Here is an 8,148-nt window from a genome sequence, read left to right on the forward strand (position 1 = left end):
CACCAAAGAACACACACAGGGGTGAAGCCATTTTCATGTTCATAATGTGGAAAATGTTTTGTGAAGAAACCATCTCTTTCTAGCCACCAAAGAATTCACACAGGGGAGAAGCTTTTTTTTATGTTCTTAATTGTGTTTACATAGTCACATACAAGTACTTCTCACTAAATTAGAATATTATCAAAACGTTAATTTATTTCAGTTCTTAAATGCAAAAAGTGAAACTCTTATATTATATAGAATCATTACAGAGTGATATATCTCAAGTGTTTATTTCTGTTGATGACTAGATCCTACAGCCAATGAAAACCCAAAAGTCATTAAGTCAGTAAATTAGAGAAAAAACCCTGGAATGGCTTCCTAAGCGTTTTAAAAAGGTCCCTTGGTCTGTTTCAGTAGGCTCCACAATCATGAGGAAGACTGCAGACTGGACATGTCTAGAAGGCAGTCATTGACACACTCTAGAAGGAGGGTAAGCCACTGTAAAATATTAGTATTTCAATCATAATAAAAAAATATAGATTACTTTACATATGCAGGTTCTAACTAGCAAATAGATACTCTGGATAGTGAGGGACTGAGTTATTCTGAGGATTGTGGCCTCTACATCTGTTCTCTGTTTGTCAGATCTATAGGGCTTTTGTCAGAACTGTGGCTATTTGGAGATAAACAATGGTTCTTAAAGGTCACAGGCTATATGCTGAAGCATTTCAAAATTTATTATTATTTATTGTTATAGCGCCATTTATTCCATGGCGCTTTACAAGTGAGGTTACAAATGAGGTAATGTACAAAAAACTAATATTCATATTCCGCAAGTTACTAGTGTTCTTCTAATATGGTAGAGGCTATGAACATAGCAGCAGATCACCATATGTGGTTATGAGACAGGAACAATAGATCCAATGTAAGCCTATGGGTCAATATAGTATATAAGCTGACCTAACTCCTGTTCAGACAGATCTCTCATACTTTGAGAATCTCCAACCCAGACCACATCATACTTCAAAACCATATGTAAGAACCAATGAATGCTTGTTTTCTCTTCTATAATCTAATACTACGTGCTATGAACTTACTTTTCTTCATTTTTGTCATCACTTTTTGAATGAACATTAAACAAGATTTGTTTTATCCACACAATTCAATATTGCTTTCCTTTCTATCTTCACTGTGCTCTTACTTAAAAAAGTAAGAAACTGTTATTTTCTCTAACATTTTGGCGAGCCCTGCCAAATCTGATTTTTGTGCTATTTTTGTGAAATCCTTTCCCTTGCACACGGAGGTGGAGAGCTCTGCTAAACACCTGTTGTTCAAGGTGTAGGAATTCTGCTATTTCACTTCACAAGGATCAGACAGAGCCTACAGACAGTGAGGATTCGTGTCTCCAACCATAAAGAGCTGGATGTGTCCCATGACGGAGGTCTGAGGATTTCAGTAAAGACACAGAGGACCATCCATTGACGGTTGGATCAATCCAGGAGAGGAAAAGATATTCCACAGGTGAGAAAATGGATTTCGTTCACGATTATTCTAAGAAAAGTAATATAGAGTTTAAGTTTGTTCATAGCCAAACAGATTCACAATTATGGTCTAGTTTGTATAGTCAATGTGATAGGGATTACTTTGATTGTCCAAATTGTTTTGTATTTGTCAGAACATAATGAAAAATTGGAAGATCAAATCGATGCTTGAACAGAATTATTGTCCAAATTGCACCAAGATATAAAAAAGTTTTCTGTTCTTACAAGAGCAAACAAACATGAGGACAATGCCGCCACATCATTTGTACCAAACACACAAAATCCAGATGTTTCAGTAGAAGATTTACAGGCAGATGAACTACAATGGAAGAAATTACATGACAGAGCAGCACAAATTGAAAATACACGATCAGTTAATGAAAATTGTAAAAGACATTCCAAACTACAATGACAAGATGGATGCCTTTTATAATGCGGGAAAGATATATATCTTGGTACCGTGTTAGCCAGTAGATAGAAAAATATTTAGAACTAGATGGTGGCCCGATTCTAACGCATCGGGTATTCTAGAATATGTATATAGTTTATTTATGAAGATTTCAGAATTATATATATATATATATATATATATATATATATATATATATATATATATATATTATTATTATCATTGAATTGTATTGCTCATAGAACTTAATACAATTGAATGAAATTATGAAACAGATCATCAAAATGCATAAGCCATTACATGAATATCTAACTGTATTTAAGTACATCGATACTAATATACAGTTAGGTCCATATATATTTGGACAGAGACAACATTTTTCTAATTTTGGTTATAGACATTACCACAATGAATTTTAAACAAAACAATTCAGATGCAGTTGAAGTTCAGACTTTCAGCTTTCATTTGAGGGTATCCACATTAAAATTGGATGAAGGGTTTAGGAGTTTCAGCTCCTTAACATGTGCCACCCTGTTTTTAAAGGGACCAAAAGTAATTGTACAATTGACTCCAAGGCTATTTCATGGACAGGTGTGGGCAATCCCTTCATGATGTCATTCTCAATTAAGCAGATAAAAGGCTTGGAGTTGATTAGAGGTGTGGTGCTTGCATTTGGAAGGTTTTGCTGTGAGGTAAACATGTGGTCAAAGGAGGTCTCTATGCAGGTGAAACAAGCCATCCTTAAGCTGCGGAAAAAAAAAAAACCATCCGAGAAATTGCTACATTATTAGGAGTGGCAAAATCTACAGTTTGGTACATCCTGAGAAAGAAAGAAAGCACTGGTGAACTCATCAATGCAAAAAGACCTGGGCGCCCACGGAAGACAACAGTGGTGGATGATCACAGAATAATCTCCATGGTGAAGAGAAACCCCTTCACAACAGCTAACCAAGTGAACAACACTCTCCAGGAGGTCGGCGTATCAATATCCAAATCTACCATAAAGAGAAGACTGCATGAAAGTAAATACAGAGGGTTCACTGCACGGTGCAAGCCACTCATAAGCATCAAGAATAAAAAGGCTAGACTGGACTTTGCTAAAAAACATCTAAAAAAGCCAGCACAGTTCTGGAACATTCTTTGAACAGATGAAACCAAGATCAACTTCTACCAGAATGATGGAAAGAGAAAAGTATGGCGAAGGCGTGGTACAGCTCATGATCCAAAGCATACCACATCATCTGTAAAACACGCCGGAGGCAGCGGGATGGCTTGGGCTTGCATGGCTGCCAGTGGCACTGGGTCACTAGTGTTTATTGATGATGTGACACAGGACAGAAGCAGCCGAATGAATTCTGAGGTATTCAGAGCCATACTGTGTGCTCAGATCCAGCCAAATGCAGCAAAACTGATTGGTCGTCGTTTCATACTACAGATCGACAATGACCCAAAACATAAAGCCAAAGCAACCCAGGAGTTTATTAAAGCAAAGAAGTGGAATATTCTTGAATGACCAAGTCAGTCACCTGATCTCAACCTAATTAAGCATGCATTTCACTTGTTAAAGACTAAACTTCAGACAGAAAGGCCCACAAACAAACAGCAATTGAAAACCACCACAGTGAAGGCCTGGCAGAGCATCAAAAAGGAGGAAACACAGCGTCTGGTGATGTCCATGAGTTCAAGACTTCAGGCAGTCATTGCCAACAAAGGGTTTTCAACCAAGTACTAAAATTAACATTTTATTTAAAATTATTGAATCTGTCCAATTACTTTTGGTCCCTTTAAAAACAAGGTGGCACATGTTAAGGCGCTGAAACTCCTAAACCCTTCATCCAATTTTAATGTGGATACGCTCAAATGAAAGCTGAAAGGCTGAACTTCAACTGCATCTGAATTGTTTTGTTTAAAATTCATTATGATAATGTCTATAACCAAAATTTGAAAAATGTTGCCTCTGTCCAAATATATATGGACCTAACTGTATTTGTTAACAATATCAACCCAAAATATTTTTGTACACCACATTTTTTGTGAATACCTTTTCACTACCAATAAGCAACTTTCCTTGTAACGGGGTAGGAAGAACTTGCACCTTGACGTTAGATCTCATTTTAACTCTTGAAAATGCAACATAGAGTTGTCCATGACCAAAAACAGGCTCCGGTAGATATATGCCAACACGGTGTAGAGTTTGACCTTGTGACTTGTTTATTGTCATTGCGAAAGCTGGCTTAACTGGAAACTGTCGACGCCAAAGCCTAAATGGAAGACCGGTGTCTGAAGGACATAAATCAATCCGTGGAATGAACACTTCATCTCCTTTTCCTGATCTAGTGATCACTCTTGCTTGAATGATGTTAGAATGGAGTCCAGTAACAATAAGGCGAGTTCCATTACATAGCCCATTTTTGGTACTTAGATTCCGCAGCAACATTATGATTGTTCCAACTTTGAGTTGTAGTCTGTAGGATGGCATTCCTGATGGCGTAAGACTATTTAAAAATTCAACTGGATAATGCTCTCGCTCATCTTCATTATCTACATCCACTGAATCATCACTTTTGTACAACTTATACTCTCCAGGCATTCTATCCATCACACGGGAATTTAGCAGAGCCACGTCATCGTTCTTAGGACAGAGAATTGCATGAGAAGAGGCCCTCTCAACACTACTTTGGTCGTTCACATCAATTTCAATGCATTGTCCAAAAACATCACTTACGATGCATTCAGTGCACAGCATGTCTTCTGGTATTTCAATAATGTCTTCTCCAAGGTTATATTAGTTGTGAAGTTCACCGTTACCAAGTTTAAGAAGCCAGTTGCTATACTCCGGGTCAGAAGATCGCATATTGTTAATTAGTTGGAGCTTATTAAACTGTTTCCAAAGGTCAGCCATTTTTAAGCTGGACTCGATAACATCTGTTCGTGTTCCGTTTGGTATGACTGGAAGGCATTGCCTAAAATCTCCGCCAATAACAAAAACTTTACCCCCAAATGGAATTTCATTTTTTTCAGCAACATTTGTAGTCATTACGTCACGCAAAAGTCTGTCAATTAAGCTCAAAGCGTATTTGGGTGCCATGGTGCACTCGTCAAGTATGAAAAGATTTGCGTTCTTTAACAGTCTTCCTGCAAATGTGTCTTGTTTTATTCTGGAAACAGATATTTCGTTGACTGGAACTGGTATCCCAAAGAGTGAATGGATAGTTCGACCTCCTCGTAAAAGGTTTGCTGCAATACCTGTTGTAGCCGATGGCAATACGACTTTTCCCAACCCTCTAACATGGTGCATTAAAACTTCATAGAGGTATGTTTTACCGCTCCCTCCTGGACCATCAATAAAGAAACATTTTGCCCTTGCATCTGCTTGGTTTTCTATAGCGCTCACAATAGTGTCATATGCAATCCGTTGTTGTTCATTGAAGGAGTTTCTTTTCTCTGTTGCCAACAATAATTCGTAAGCTTCGTCATACTCTGGAACTTGTGGAACTTGAATTGCAGGCTGTGGCAAATTAAAGTCTGAAAACATTTTTCCATGCAGTAGTAAGACATTTTGGACATCTTGCATGGCATAAGATTCACAATTTTGACAATTTCCACTTCTGTTGTGAAAATGTAAGCAGTAATCCTCGATTAGATCTTTAAAATTTGCCCAAAGTTGAGCCGGATTTGTAGGTGGTCCAAATACACAGACGTAGGCAAACAATTCACGAAGTTGCTTAGGCATATGTAGGGCAACTGCGTCTTCTAAAGTAACGCAAAAACAGCAATATATAATAGTTTGATTGTATCACATGATCCTACCAAAATCTTGAGAACATAGCATAAGCAGGAATTAAAATTAAAACATAACTTTTAATGTATAACCAAATAAAGGAATATATTAAATAAACTGTCACCCAAAAAAAAGTGTATCGATAAAAAAGTACTACTGGGTATATCCTGTCAGGGGACGTGCCATAAAAAATTTAGTACTTATACAAGATTTTATTGCAGACGCTGGCAGTGGTCCAGTGTCCTATCACTCAATCCAAGGTACCTGATTAAATGGTGATAATGCCTGTAGAAGAAGCATTTATCAAGTGCCAATACAAATAAACAGATAGCCTTGGTTGCATTTAACCCCTTTCTGCCAGCTGACGGAATAGTACGTCAGCTGGCAGAACCCCCGCTTTAAGGTGGGCTCCGGCGGCGAGCCCACCTTGAAGTCGCGACATGTCAGCTGTTTTGTACAGCTGACATGTGCGCGCAATGAGCGCGAGCGGAATCGCGATCCGCCCACGCCCATTAACTAGTTAAATGCCGCTGTCAAACGCAGACAGCGGCATTTAACTACCGCATCCGGACGGAAATTACGTCATCGCCGACCCCCATCACATGATCGGGGGTCGGCGATGTGTCAGGAAGGTAACCATAGAGGTCCTTGAGACCTCTATGGTTACTGATCCTAGGTAGCAGTGAGCGCCCCCCTGTGGTCGGCGCTCAGAGCACACCTGCAATTCTGCTGTGTAGCAGCGATCTTATGATCGCTGCTACATAGCAGAGCCGATCGGGTTGTGCCTGCTTCTAGCCTCCCATGGAGGCTATAGAAGCATGGCAAAAGTGAAAAAAAAAAAGTAAAAAAAAATGTGAAAAAAATAAAAAATATATAAAAGTTTAAATCACCCCCCTTTCGCCCCAATCAAAATAAATCAATAAAAAAAATCAAACATACACATATTTGGTATCGCGGCGTTCAGAATCGCCCGATCTATCAATTAAAAAAAAGCGTTAATCTGATCGCTAAATGGCGTAATGAGAAAAAAAATCGAAACGCCAGAATTACGTTTTTTTGGTCGCCGCAATATTGCATTAAAATGCAATAACGGGCGATCAAAAGAACGTATCTGCACCAAAATGCTATCATTAAAAACGCCAGCTCGGCACGCAAAAAATAAGCCCTCATCTGACCCCAGAACACGAAAAATGGAGACGCTACGAGTATCGGAAAATGGCACAATTTTTTATTTTTTTTTGCAAAGTTTGGAATTTTTTTTCACCACTTAGGTGAAAAATAACCTAGTCATGTTAGGTTTCTATGAACTCGTACTGACCTGGAGAATCATAATGGCGGGTCAGTTTTAGCATTTAGTGAACCTAGCAAAATAGCCAAGCAAAAAACAAGTGTGGGATTGCACTTTTTTTGCAATTTCACTGCACTTGGAATTTTTTTCCCGTTTTTTAGTACACGACATGGTAAAACCAATGATGTCGTTCAAAAGTACAACTCGTCCCGCAAAAAATAAGCCATCACATGGCCAAATTGACGGAAAAATAAAAAAGTTATGGCTCTGGGAAGGAGGGGAGCGAAAAACGAAAATGAAAAAACGGAAAAAGCTCCGGGGGTGAAGGGGTTAATATTAGCAGTTATCACAAAGCAAAGGTTAGGGGTAAGATCAATTGGAAAAGACATGTACACAAAAGTAATATTGGAACAATCTCACCAATTGCTGAGGATAGGTACGGTGGAGCCCCAATTCGCTTAGGTGGAGAGATTCTTCAAGCCACTAGTGTTGAGCATTCCGATACCGCAAGTATCGGGTATCGGTCGATACTTGCGGTATCCGAATTCCGATACCGAGATCCGATACTTTTGTTGTATCGGGAATCGGTATCGGGATTAATATCAATGTGTAAAAGAAAGAATTAAAATAAAAAATAGGGATATACTCACCTCTCCGGCGGCCCCTGGACTTTACCGCCGTAACCGGGAGCCGTTGTACCTAAGAATGCGCGCTTGAAGGGCCTTAGATGACGTCACGGCGCTCTGATTGGTCCGTAGTGGTCGCGTGACCGCTACGCGACCAATCACAAAGCCGTGACGTCACCTAAGGTCTTTCAAGCTCTTGAAAGACCTTAGGTGACGTCACGGCTTTGTGATTGGTCGCGTAGCGGTCACACGACCGCTACACGACCAATCAGAAGCTGCGGACGTTTTCTAAGGTATTTCAAGCGCTTGAAAGACCTTAGGTGATGTCACGGCTTTGTGATTGGTCGCGTAGCGGTCAAGCGACCGCTACGGACCAATCAGAGTGCCGTGACGTCATCTAAGGCCCTTCAAGCGCGCATTCTTAGGTACAACGGCTCCCGGTTACAGCGGTAAAGTCCAGGGCGCGTCAGAGGGTGAGTATATCCCTATTTTTTATTTTAATTCTTTCTTTTACACATTGA

The sequence above is a fragment of the Ranitomeya variabilis genome, chromosome 4 (genome assembly GCF_051348905.1).
Source record: "Ranitomeya variabilis isolate aRanVar5 chromosome 4, aRanVar5.hap1, whole genome shotgun sequence".
Lineage (NCBI taxonomy): Eukaryota > Metazoa > Chordata > Amphibia > Anura > Dendrobatidae > Ranitomeya > Ranitomeya variabilis.